At 40.7% G+C, this 10,895-nt stretch overlaps 1 long non-coding RNA gene and 1 pseudogene across 1 annotated transcript; both read right to left on the reverse strand.

Annotated features, from left to right (window-relative positions):
• Window positions 1–183: 183 nt before the first annotated feature.
• Window positions 184–3,545, reverse strand: LOC109998581 (lutropin-choriogonadotropic hormone receptor-like; annotated as a pseudogene).
• Window positions 3,546–5,576: 2,031 nt separating this feature from the next.
• Window positions 5,577–6,492, reverse strand: LOC114921275 (uncharacterized). Its single transcript, XR_003809568.2, has 3 exons — window positions 6,374–6,492; window positions 6,107–6,188; window positions 5,577–6,009 (listed from the first exon to the last, which is right to left on the reverse strand). It is a non-coding gene; the product is annotated as an uncharacterized lncRNA (long non-coding RNA).
• Between the last annotated feature and the right edge of the window lie 4,403 nt (window positions 6,493–10,895).

Genomic DNA, 10,895 nt, shown 5'->3' on the forward strand with positions numbered 1-10,895 from the left:
TTTTAGGGTCTGAGCAGCGACCTCGGAGCAAGGAGCCTATTGGAAATTAGTAAAAAAAAAAATATATATATATATATATATATATATCTGGAAGGAAGTGCTTATTTGGGGGCTTTAACATGCCCCAAATCACACATTTTTGCATCATCAGGCCTAGTGAAAATGTTGTTTTTTTTGGGGGGGGGGGGCGGGGGTCTTGACTGTTTGCCTGATGAAGGCCTAGTACCAAAATATGACACATACAGTATATGTTTGCTTACGAGTTAGATGATGTACTGGATTTTTTCTTGAACTTTTTGGGGTCTTGAAAAGGAGATTTGCAAAATGGCTCCATAGCGCCCCCTTGAACTTTTCAAAAATTCAAGAAGTCAGTAGGCATTGAGTATCATGCCAAAACCTACAGAAAAGTCTCTAATGATCAAATTGAAAACTCAACAGGAAGTCCGCCATTTTTAGTAGATTTTCATTTTTTAGCGATCTCCACGGTCCTTATTTGAAAGAACTTGCTCTGTACTGTGGCAAAACATTTCTTAGTGTATCTTTCTTTGCAGAAAAAACAATTCTTTCCCATTTCCAGTCAGTGTGTCTCCTGTGAAAAAGGATTATTCAGTGCTTTGAAATTCTGTCAGGCTTGATTTGGAAAGGTCCCACAATGTAAAAGTACAGTCAACAGATCTCATTTAACTTAAATGACTTCACTATATTATAAAACTTTACAATAAAAGAATATGAGAATCTCTTAAAGTGAAGTAAATTGTCATAACAAAGTCCTGATACAATTGAATAATTTCCTTTAAATCCCTCATGAGTTGTTTTTCCTGATGTTCTCTTGTCAGATTTTCCAGTTTAAGAAAGTTCTGCATGTTGTTTTGTTCTCAGGTGATTTCTCCCTCCTCCTCTATGTGTCGACTCTGCTGCGACCTTGAGCTTTTCCGATTAGCTCCCGAGTCGTTGTTGTTGGCCTTGTTTTTACAGCAGCCCACGGCGCCCATGAGCCGGTACGCGTCTTTCCTGAAAGCCTTGGTGAAGATTGCGTACAGGAAGGGGTTGGTGCAGGAATTGATGGGAAAGAAGAGGACGAGCAGGATCTTTGAGTTTGTGACCGTGATGAGGGGGACCTTGAACGCGGCGGAGATGGCGAAGAAGGAGATGGGCGCCATGTAGAGGAAATGGGTGAAGATGAGCACGGCCATGCGCTTTGCCATCTTGGTGTCAGCGCTTCTTCTTCTGGGGAACTCCGGGTTCTTCACTGCCAGATAGATGAGCACGTAACACGCACACACGACGACGGCGGCGCCCACATTGAAGAGCAGGACGAGGATGATGAAGGCCTGAGCCGGAGGAGTCTCCATGTCCATGGGTAACTTTGGAGTAGCTGCTTACGCCGATCAGAGGGAGGACGCCCATCCTAAGGCAAACCAGCCAGCCGACCGCCATGATGCTCGCCGCCTGCGCGAGCACAAGATGGCGCTCCACTTGCAGAGCGTGTAGACCGACAGCTCCCCTCCGAACACCGACAGGAAGCCCCCGGTGCCGCACCTGGGCTCCGTCTGCCAATCGATGGCGTGCTGGCTATCATCAGCAGGTAGATCCCGGTGCAGAGGTCGGTAAAGGCCAGGTGGCACATGAGGAAGCGGGGCACGGCTGCAGAGGGAGACCAGCAGCACGGTCAGGTTGCCCGCGATGGCCAGTGTGTTCAGAGGCCAACCCTGATCATACCTGCGTAATTTGAGGCGAGATTTCTGTCTCTCACACCCCTGAGACCGGGGGCCTCCCTCTTTCCCTCTTTCCCTCTTTCAAAAGCAGAAACAGAGCAAAATACAAAAGCAAATATTTATGATTTTATTGCATATTTTCTACATACATAAAAAACACTAATGCAATCAAATCAACTTTGCTAGTCTTTCACATATCCTCTAATCACTGTTCAACTAATAACCTAGCATTTAAAGGGTTACAATCCTGAAAATTTGGTAGTTTGAGGAGGGCACAAGGGTTAATGTTCCAGCAGTGGTGTTGTCTTACCTTGACATACTGTAGAAGTGATGCAGGATACTGCTCTCCACGGTGACAGCGAGCGGCTCTTTGTCCAGCATGAAGAACGCCACACTCTGTACACTTCCCTGTCAAACTAAGCTCAATTAGAATGATTAGACAAACCCACCTTAAAATGCAGTGTGTAAAACATCAGTGATAAACATACAAGACGGAAGAGGCAGATATATTCCAATACAGTTTAATTCCTGATATACCTCCACAAAGCATTATCTCTGTCTTAAAATAAAACTTGTAAACTAAAAGTGGTACTAGTATGGATGGAGAATATATCAACGTCCTAATTCATGCCAATATGACTTATCGCATCCCCACAGTGGCGCTTATGACATTAGCTTATGTATTTACATAGCCTACATGTGTAGGCTCTTCAAACATGTGTTTGTGAACAAGTCTGCCAAGTCTGGGAATCAAAGAGAAGTCAACTAAGTCAAAATAATAATACAAATATTTAGCAAAATCGAAGAAACATAGAAATGCATCCAAATAAAGTTAAGTACCTGTTCTCGGACAAAGCCTCTGTGAAGCATCAGACGACAACAGAAGAAACAGGCTCTCTTCAATATTGTTGAGAAACTAAAAGAAAACAAAAAAATCTCAGGATATTTCCAGGAGGAGCTGAATGTGTGAACGAAGAGCCAAATTTGTTGTTTGATAACACAATACTGTGAGTTACTGTCCAAAAACGTGAGCCCATTAATGTGTCACTTTTTGTTTCTAAATGTTAAAAAGATGATAATAGATGTTCAGGAATTCAAAGGGCATTTAAAGTGTTTAGCTACGTATATACTGTTCTCGTAAACAACAGCGTACCTGGAATTAAGTCATCGCTGACAGTGAGTGGGCAGACCTGATGAGGGTCCATCATCCATTGAGTCACAACATTTTCTTTATCACCCTGTGAAGAGAATAGTGTTATAAAAATCTACACCAAGACATACAGCATGGTTTTCTAATCTCTCCAACATTTCCAAGAAAGATTTTACTTAAATTATGATGAATTAATTTAAATGTAAGCTTTTAAGGAAGAACGTGGGACTTCTTGATCCAGTAGCTGTCGCCCCTTTGAGCACCAGCTTTAAACCAAAACAAACTGCTGTTTGGCCACACCTCCACTATTCTGAAGCCTCCGCTCTCCTCTTTCGTTCACACGAAGGACTTATCAATTAGAACGCACCATAACTAAGCACCATTTAAAGTTTGTGGCAGGCAAAATTTTCCTTTGCTGGAGCTGCAATAACCTGTGGCCTGCATTTTTGTTAGCAGGCTAATGTTAGCACACTCTGTTAGCTCATCGCTTCATATTTAACATAAGTTGACACAGAATGACCTTGATCTAAACACACTTATGTGACAACCAAATAATCAGTGAGTATGTTATTCTTCTTTTCTCTAGTCCTCAACTAAAACAGCTTTTATACACAAGGTCCATTTAAACACTGCTCAGACAACAGTACAGCTGGGGCTTCTCACTCATTGTAGACAGTCATGACTAAGAGGATAGACTTGATTTCTGCTGTATTTTTGTGTAAAATGTTGCACAGTCTTCCTTCATCTAAAACTTGTTTTTAAACTTTCAGTTGGCATACAACGAAACATTAATGTGTTGATTTGAGGAGTATGTATACAGGGTATAATATGTTTATCAGAGACAAACATTGTAAGAAGATATCCTTTATTAATACAAGGAGAAATTGCTTTTTCACGCCATTGAGACATGCTACACCCACAGGCTGAAAGACACACTACATGAATTAATGAAGAGATGGGCCTGTACATGGAAGAGTGGCTGAGCAGCTGGGGTGTCGGCACCTCTCCAGCTACCAAACAAACTTCCTTACTAGATCCACACTGCTTTTGGAACCAGCGACCCTATAGTCTGAGCTACTCTCACCCAAACATTAGTTAATGAAGAAGCAATACAGAAAATGTTTGATTTTTATTTTACAAGCACCGTAACTCACTTTTACCCAATGTATCATAATTACATGCGGTTAAAGACACTGACGCCGATCACCAAGTGGATGTCATGGCCCAGACCGAACAACAACACTGTACTGCAGCCCTCGTGGTATCCTTGGACGAGCAGAAGTATAACTTTATTTGAAACTGGAGCTGAGTGTGTGGAGAGGTTGGATTAAAATTCTGGTTAGCAATTACAGAAGAGGTTCTCAGCTAACCTCTTTCAAAGCGCCTATATAAATTTTTTTTTCCTATGAGGAATTAATCTTGTCAACAGTGAGGTTGCGACAAAAATCAAACATCTCTTTGAGACCTGTGTTGACCTTGGCAAATGCAAGGATTAAAATGTGGAAAAGCCTGTCTTATGAGTCGAAACACATTGTGTATTTCTGTTGACCAAAAATACGACACATTATGTCAAAACCATGTAGCTTAACGATTTAGAGAATAATCCTGAAACACAGACAGATGAGATTTTTAATTCCCCCGTGTTACATTGCATAGCTCCTTTTTTTGGTATAGAGTTCTCAGAATGAAAAAAAAAATTCACCTTCACAACCCTCGTATTTCTGAGAGAGAAGATAGTGATACGTTTCCGCGGCACCACTGGATGGCTTCTCTACCAAAACCTAAAAAGAACCCACATCTGAATGTAGGTAATGCTGGGGCACACAGGCCTTCACTTGTAGTGTGCCTTATAAACACTCTTACCCTGGTGAGAAGGATTCTCTTGTGGGGGGACTGTTAGGGACCGAGCAGTAACGCATGAGACACAGGAATAAGTTTTAAGAAAAGGTAGGTTTTTATTTCACCCATAAATAGAAAACCAAGTCTACAAACCAAACGTGCCTTGTGATCCGTCGCCAAGGTGAACTCTGGACCAAGAAGGTAGTATGGGAAGGAATCAAGGGCCCACTTGATAGCTAGTGCCTCCTTCTCCTCAGTCAAATACCGAACCTCTCTGGGGAACAGTTTCCATCTGATGTAGGCGACTGGATGCCGATCATCCTGGAGGAGAAGAAAATGTTTGTCTAAGTCTGGGCTGTACAGAACAGGTTGCTTACCTAGTGATTGTTGGATATCACTGAAAGCTGTCACTGCCTCCTCTGTCCAGTGGATCTGATTGGGACTCTGGGATCTAGTCAAGTCTTTGTGTAGAGCTGCACTGTTGTTATGAAGCAGTGATAGAAGCCGGATAGCACAAAAAGGATCGGAGCTGCTTCCTTGTTTGTGGCAGGGCACAGGACTCTATGGCCTGGGTTTTGTTGACCTGAGGGTGTACAACCCCATTGCTGATGATGTAATGATGGCCCAGGTACTCAGTCTCTGCAGCAGCAACGATGCACTTCAATGGGTTGACTGTCAGCCCGGCAGAATGAAGGCGATCCAACACAGGTGTTCCTGTAAATGATGATGTCATCCAGATATGCTTCAGCAAAACCAGATAAATCATGAAGTACCTGGTCCATGAGTCTCCAGAAAGTTGCTGGGGCACCGTTCAACCCAAATGGCATTACTGTGAACTGGAAAGGGCCCCCCCCCCCCCAAGGTGTCCCAAATGCTTTGAAGAAGTTCATCAATTCTTGGTGTTGGATAGGACTCAAATAAAGACATTTTTAATTCAAGTACCTGAAATCAATGCAGAACCTTATGCTTCCATCCTTTGGTACGAGCATCATTGGGTTACACTATTGGATGATCCCCAGGGACAGCATCAGGTCAACCTCCATCCTCAGTGAGGCCAACAGGCACTCATGGATCCTATAACTTAATCTTCTCACAGAAGCATCTTCTCTAACAACAATGTCATGTTCAACAATATTTGTTTTCCCAGGATTCTCCTGGAAAACATCTGAATTACAGATCGATCTCACCTGAATCCTTTGGTCCTGTGACTCTGGCTATCACAGGGACTTTGAAGGTTTCCATTTCTTTCTCAGACCAGCAGAAACTGTCCGTCCAGGCAAACATCAATGGTGTCCACATCAGTTTCTGAAATGCAAATTATGTGACACCTCAGCCATTGTTAACACAATCAGTTAAATTAATTATTTTCTGTAGGTATACAGAGGATGAGAGATTGTGATACCTGGTTAAATTGTCCGCTTTGTGTATTTATTTTCTCTGGAAGATAGCCGTTGCTGTCTGTCTTTTCAATCTTTGACCTGGCGCTTTGCATTGTGGGAAACAGTCAGTGAAAAGTCTGGTCTGATACGTCTGATTTTTTGGCCAGAGAAATCAGTGCATACTCAAGTATAGTAGATGTTTCAAAAACAGTCTGAGAATTTGTTGAGCCTTCCCTGATACAGGACCCTGACAGATAGCAAACAGTGAGTCAGAGACAAGAGGAACTTACTGAGATGACCAGAAGCAGCAGGATGGTTTGAGAACTCTGATGAAAACAGGATAACCATTTTATCAGCAACAACAATACTCCAGTTTGAACCACTGGAGGAGGAGAGACTGGGATCTGCCTGTATCTGAAAAAAATAACAATAAAAACAGCAGTTCCACACTTACAAATTGGCACAGTAGTGTTCACATTGATTGGTTGGACTTTGTCAGAAAAAGTCTGAGTCCCTGCAGAACAAAGCTTTGAATTTTCCACGTCGCTAGATGGAAAGAAATGTCAATCTCAATGTTTGTAAAGTAGTTAGCACAACTGTCTAGGAAGGTTGTAGAAAGGCAACTCAGCAGATGAAGATTTTCCAAGAGGTGAGTATTTACTTACAGTGATTAAACCAACACGTTTTAACTTAACAAAACAACAAACGTTTCATGTAAATAAGGCAATTTACTTCATGATTAAATCAGACTACAAAACATGTTAAAGGCAGCACAGCCTCACCTCTCCTCATGTAAGAGAACACGTCTCCTGGCTTTATAGATGGCCCCATTAACCAAATGGCTGCAGCTGGGTGCAGCACTACTCAAGTAGTGGGTTTACACTTTTCTCTTAAAGCAAAGAAATCTACATAAACCCTTAAATTAACCTCAGATCATTTACTCAACTCAATTAACTGTAAATAATTAAATTACATTCTACCAGTAACTCAAACATGAAAGAAATTATTAGAAAGAAAACATTTCTCAGAAATAAAACCCCTTCAAAATGGTCTGCCCCAGTGATGTCAGCAATGACATCATCAATCTGATAAATACCCAGACAGTGCTGGGCTATCCCCCTTTAACTGCATGGAACCACATGGGAAACTGAACTAAAGAAGAAACAGAGGTAAGTATGGATAAGACAATCAATGATGTTTTGCAGTTCCAGAAACTAAATAAAAATGACTGAACTAAGTCGAGACTGTGTGTTTGCTTTAAGTTGATTTATGCTTTGATGTGCACTGAAACTTATTGCTAACACAAACAAACCCGGGATAGTAGTAAGTGCTGTAATGTTACACAAGCAAAATTAAATTAAAGCTAAATACACAACTGTAATCAATGATGTGATTTGATATTAAATAAAGACTTAAGTGACAAGTGGTGATTAAGAGAAGAGCTTCTCACCCACTTTGTCACAATGTTATGTCAAGTTTTCTATGCGCTGATTCAGCTGTTAACTCCCCTAAGTGTTACCACAGGGTAGGGTTGCAGGAAGAGAGAAACCCTGAGGTCTTACTGGGCGCTGCCATATTTTGTGTCTGTGCTCAGTTCACTCACAGAGTGAAGGATTATGGGGGATCTGCCAGCTAAAAATGTTGTTTCTCAGAGTATTACAAACAATTTACATCTATATCCATGTTTTCTGTCTTTTGTAAATCTACAGACACTGAGGACGGCATAACAAAGGAACGTCAGCATCCTCCTGGTGATAGAAGATGAGGTCGTCCTGGAGCATCAGATCAAGCAGCATGGCATGAAGGACTATTGGTAGTATATGGTAGCTATGCTCATGGGTCTGCTGTATGCAATTAACATTGCCTACCAAAAGAAAGTGCAGTATACATTTAAAGTCATACAGAAGAACCTATTGAATATCGGTGGTGACCACTGCCCCCTTCAAGGGTCCATGGACTGAGAAAAAGACTTCTTTGTAAAGCTGTGAGGTTGGGAGTTTTCTGAAAGCTTCCAAGAAATATTTGGAAATTGTCTCACAGATCTTTTCTGAAATGTTTAGGTGAGTTATTTGATCTGATCTGCTATCAAAGGTTTAAGAACTAAAGTTGGTTGGTTTCGATGATAAACCTGTAGAGAGTACAGGAGAGAGATTTTTTTTTTTTGTATTTGAAAGGAAGTTGAAAGTTTCCACAAAAGCGAATCACTAAAAAATGTATACGCTGAACTGATTTAAGTTGACTAAAATATAAATATATAGATTAAATTTAAATTATAATTAAATTGATAAATTAATTTAACTCAATATTTTAGATGGATTCAACTTTTGATAAAGTATTTTAACTTTGGATTTGAAGTCAAAAGAAATTGAAAGAGCATTTTGCCTCAACTAGATAACGAGATAATCTCACAGGAACTGAGTTGTGATCAAAAGTTTTGTGAACTTAAAGATTTAAGTACAACTGACTTGATGTCAAGTTTATTTGACTATAGAACATTTTATTTCTTTGGAATAATCACAAATTTATCTCTACTTATGTTTTTTAAGTTCAGGTAACTTAACATTTTAAGGCAACCTGGACACTAACTTTTTTTTAAGTCATAACTAGTTGTTTTTTTTTTTTTTTTTTACAGTGCTGTTTTATCTTTCCCAGTCCTTGTGATCAAAATCTGTAGATCACCTTCATCCTGCTGTGAACTTCTCATGCTGCAGAAAATGAAGTGTTCTACATTTCAACTGATAGATGCACTCCAACATCTGTCCTTTTGTATTTTTGGTGTCCTTGTGTCAGCTCAAGAAAAGGAGAGTTTTTTTACTCACTGCATTTGTTAACTGTGCTTCAGGTCGTTGGAATGGCCCTTTGTTAAGGATGGACTGCAGATTGTATTTAGAAGTGTTTCTGCTGTGGAGAACAGCAAAAGTCAAACTTGCCTTTTATACATGTTTGATAATTCTTTTGTCAGTATCTGTGTAAAGCTAAGTGATTCACAACACAGAGCACATCACACAATGAACTGATCTACTTCCATCCCTCAGAAATGATCACAGAAGCAGAAGAGGTGAGCACAGGACCATGAATGCACTAATCTAATTAATATCCTCCTGTTCCTGCCACTGATTTTAACGACTTGTTAAAACCTTCTGCTGCTTTTATGGCTATTAGAAGGCCACGTGTGAGCTATCTTCTTCTTCACTGTGTTTCCCCTCCACTAGCAGTTGGCCACCCTAAAAATGAAGAGCCTCCAGGGAGGATAGGGTTCAACTGACTCGGAGGCCAATTACACCTGGATCATTGCAACAAATGCTTTTTTTTAAACCCAAACAAAAGAGGTTTGACAGTTGTGATAATGGTCTTGTTTTGTTGGTGTTTTCACTTTTAAAATTAACCTGCCTCCCCTCAAAGCCTTTTTACTGCCCTCCTCCAATCTACAAACTCCCAGAGACAGACAGACCTAGCAATACATGGTCGCTCAGCCAGTATTTATTCTCTCTCTCTCTCTCTCTCTCTCTCTCTCTCTCTCTCTCTCTCTCTCTCTCTCTCTCTTCCCCCCCCCCCCCCCCCCCCCCCACGCCTTGCCATACCTCTCCTTCTCCATCTTGCAAAGGAGGCCAGTGTGCCGATGCCAAACGCAGCTACAGGAACATTTCTCTCTCTCTCTCGCTCTCTTGTCTCATTTCATCCAAAACTGCTGCTCTGGCTTAACCACTGGAGTCATTGAGAACTGTTTTGCGGCTCCACTCTATTGTCTAGAAGAAACATGTTTGGTTTAAGAGGCTGTAAAGTAGTTTTGTACTGATCTGGGGAAGAAGGAGGATAAACAAGCAGATTGCAAGAAACCTGATCAGTGTTAATGTTGATGGTTTAGGCTTTTCGTCTTTCACCGATGCCGTCTACTTGACATCCAAAAACACTATGATACTGATTAGACATCTGCTTCAACTGAAAGAGAAGAGAGGAGAAGACGGACCGACAAAGCACATAGTTTTCCATTCCATTTCTATCGCCTCATGAAAATAATTTTCACAATTTACATATGTGTTTAGACATCTTGCACAAAACACTTTCATAATAAGCCTGGGGTTGATTGATCTGAATAGGCAGGGTCTGAACCAGAAGCTGTTGATCATTTGAATGAACTTCCAAACTCCATGTGATCTGCAGAGTCCCTCTGCACCTTTAAGAAAAAGCTAAAGACCCAGCTCTTTCATGAATACCTACTAACTTAATGATGAAGGTCTCCATATTATTGATGATGATGATGGTAATGATGATGGTTTTTGTTTGATAATGATGACTTATAAGATGGTTTCTATACTGATTAGAGCTCTCAAGAACTGCCCTCAATGTTGTGCTTTGCCTCTGGTCACTTCCTGTCAGCACCTGTGGGTCTAATCGGACTTGACACTGAGTTTGCGTCGAAGTCCTCGCATGGTTCGTGCTTGGGCCCTAATAATCATTAGCATTCCAATAGGGTCCTACGCACCTGGCAGTGCTTCTGGCCCTAAATATCATATTTCTCTGGCTTTGATAACTGAATGAAAGTACTCAACAACAAAAAAAGTATAAAATGGGTTTTGTCCTTTTTTAAATTAGATTAGATATTTGAATGTAAAAATTGTAACAAAATTCTACATATTGTACATTTAAAGCTACAAAATAATTGTAGTAATTAGGATTTGAGAAATTTGGCATAATTAATCTGATGTTTCAAACCGATGGAGACATAATATCCCTCATGCATTTGATTATACGTAAATGTTTGAAAATGTAGAAAATAGCCACATTCTTTACATTAATTCTCCTAGAAGGTAA

The sequence above is a fragment of the Labrus bergylta genome, chromosome 10 (assembly GCF_963930695.1).
Source record: "Labrus bergylta chromosome 10, fLabBer1.1, whole genome shotgun sequence".
NCBI lineage: Eukaryota > Metazoa > Chordata > Actinopteri > Labriformes > Labridae > Labrus > Labrus bergylta.